The sequence below is a fragment of the Nicotiana attenuata genome, unplaced genomic scaffold (genome assembly GCF_001879085.1).
Source record: "Nicotiana attenuata strain UT unplaced genomic scaffold, NIATTr2, whole genome shotgun sequence".
Taxonomy (NCBI): Eukaryota; Viridiplantae; Streptophyta; class Magnoliopsida; order Solanales; family Solanaceae; genus Nicotiana; species Nicotiana attenuata.
Genome location: NW_017670688.1, coordinates 473,329 through 476,629, shown reverse-complemented (window position 1 = coordinate 476,629; position 3,301 = coordinate 473,329).

Below are 3,301 nucleotides of genomic sequence, written 5' to 3'. Positions count from 1 at the left end.
ATTACGCTTTCGATCAAAAAGTCTATCAAACCTCGTCCGAATGACCTGAAATTTTGCACACACGTCACATTCAATACTACGGAGTTACTCCAACTTCCGAAATTCCATTTCGACCCTCGGATCAAAGTCTCACTATCGAACCGGAAACTTCAAAAATTCAACTTTCAGCATTTCAAGCCTAAATGAGCTACGGACCTCCAAAACACAATCCGAATACGCTCCTAAACCCAAAATCACCCAACGGAGCTAACTGAACCATCAGAATTCCATTCCGAGGCCGTCTTCACACTGCTCCAACTACGGTCCAAATTCTAAAACATAAACTCTTATTTAGGGACTAAGTGTCTCAAAACTCTCCGAATTTCCAAATAAATCTTCACGGCAACTCACAATAACAGAAACAAACACGGGGAATGGAGTTAATAGGGGATCGGGGCGTTAATTCTTAAAACGACCGGCCGGGTCGTTATATCCTCCCACACTTAATCAATTGTTCATCCTCGAACGAGCATAGAGACATACCTGAAGTAGTGAAAAGATAAGTGTAACGGCTGCGCATATCATGCTCGGTCTCCCAGGTCGCCTCCTCAACCGGCTGACCCCACCACTGAACCTTCACTGATGCAATGTTCTTTGACCCCGGCTTTCGAATCTGCCTATCCAATATCACTACTGGCTCCTCAACATAAGATAGATCCTTGCCCAACTGGACTGAACTGAAATCCAACACGTGCGACGGATCACCGTGATACCTCCGGAGCATCGAAACATGAAATACCGGATGAACTCCTGCCAAGCTGGGAGGTAAGGCAAGCTCATAAGCAACCTCCCCAACATGCCTCAATATCTCAAAAGGGCCAATAAACCACGGAGTCAACTTCTCTTTCTTCCCAAATCTCATAACGCCCTTCATAGGCGAAACACTGGACTGATAGCTGTTGTTGTAGGCAAACTCCGCGAATGGCAAGAACTGATCCCAAGACCCTCCAAACTCAATCACACATACACGGAGCATATCCTCAAGGATCTGAATAGTGCGCTCGGACTGTCCGTCCGTCTGAGGGTGAAATGTTGTGCTCAACTCCACCCGAGTACCTAACTCATGTTGTACGGCTCTCCAAAACCATGATGTGAATTGAGTACCTCTATCTGAAATGATGGAAACTGGAATACCATGCAGACGGACAATCTCCTGGATATAAATCTCCGCCAACCACTCCGAAGAATAGGTAGTACTCACAGGAATGAAATGTGCGAACTTGGTCAGCCGATCCACAATAACCCAAATGGCATCGAACTTCTTCAAAGTCCGTCGGAGCCCAGATACAAAGTCCATGGTGATCCGCTCCCACTTACACTCCGGAATCTCTATCTGCTAAAGCAATCCACCCGGTCTCTGTTGCTCGTACTTCACCTGCTGACAATTAAGGTATCGAGCTACAAACCCAACTATATCTTTCTTCATCCGCCTCCACCAATAGTGCTGTCTCAAATCCTGGTACATCTTCGTGGCACCCGGATGAATGGAATACCGCGAACTATGGGCCTCCTCTAGAATCAACTCCCGAAGCCCATCAACATTGGGTACACAAACTCGACCCTGCAACCTCAATACCCCGTCATCACCAATGATCACATCTCTGGCATCGCCATGCAAAACCTTGTCCCTGAGGACAAGTTAATAAGGGTCATCAAACTGACGCTCCCGGATACGATCAAACAAGGCAGACCGAGAGACCACACAGCTAGAACCCGACTGGGCTCCGAAAGATCAAATCTCACAAATTGGCTGGCTAAGGCCTGAACATCCATCGCCATGGGCCTCTCTGCTACTAGTAAATAAGCCAAACTCCCCAAACTCTCCGCCCGATGACTTAAAGTATCGGCCACCACATTGGCCTTGCCCGAGTGATACAAAATAGTGATATCATAGTCCTTCAGCAACTCTAACCACCTCCTCTGGCGCAAATTAAGGTCCTTCTGCTTGAACAGATACTTCAAACCCCCGTGATCAGTATAAATCTCACAAGGCACACCGCACAAATAATGATGCCAGATCTTCAGGGCGTGAACTTTGGCAGCCAACTCGAGATCATGGACAGGATAATTCTTCTCATGCACCTTCAACTGTCTCGACGCGTAGGCAATCACCCTACCATCCTGCATCAATACCGCTCCAAGGCCAACCCTCTAGGCATCACAATAGACTGTATAAGACCCCGAACCGGTAGGCAATAGCAAAATTGGGGCTGCAGTCAAAGCTGTCTTGAGATTCTTCCATTGTAATGGAGCACTCTTCTGTGTCAGCCTCGTCATAGGTGCTGCAATAGATGAAAACCCCTAAACAAATCGACGGTAATAACCCGCCAAGCAAAGGGAACTGCGGATTTCTGTAGCTGAGAATGGTCTAGTCCAACTCTTCACTGCCTCCACTTTCTTCAGATCCACCTGAATGCCCTCACGCGAAACCACGTGACCCAAGAATGCCACGGAATCCAGCCAAAACTCACATTTCGAGAACTTAGAATATAATTTCTTCTCCCTCAAAGTCTGGAGCACTGTCCTCAGGTGCTGCTCATAATCTTCCCGACTCCAGGAATACACCAGAATGTCGTAAATAAAGACAATGATGAATGAATCAAGATATGGCCGGAATACACTGTACATTAAATGCATGAAGGCTGTTGGGGCATTGGTCAGCCCAAATGACATAACAAGGAACTCGTAATGACCATACCGAGTCCTGAAGGCAGTCTTCGGCATATCTGGCTCCCGAATCTTTAACTGATGATAGCCTGAACGCAAGTCAATCTTAGAAAACACACGAGCACCCTGTAACTAATCAAACAGGTCATCAATACGAGGCAAAGGATAACGGTTCTTCACTGTAACCTTGTTCAGCTGGCGATAATCAATACACATACGCATAGAACTATCATTCTTCTTCACAAATAAGATAGGAGCACCCCAAGGTGATACACTAGGCCGAATGAAACCCTTATCAAGCAATTCCTGTAACTGCTCCTTCAACTCCTTCAGCTCAGGAGGAGCCATACAGTACGGAGGAATAGAAATGGGCTGAGTGCCCGGCAACAAATCAATGCCAAAATCAATATCTCTATCAGGCGGCATGCCCGGAAGGTCAGCTGGAAAACACATTAGAGAAATCCCGCATTACTGGGACCGAATCAACTGTAGGGGTATCAATACTGACATCTCTCACATAAGTTAGATATGTGTCACACCCCTTCTCAACCATACACTGAGCCTTAAGGAATGAAATGACTCTACTGGAAGTATG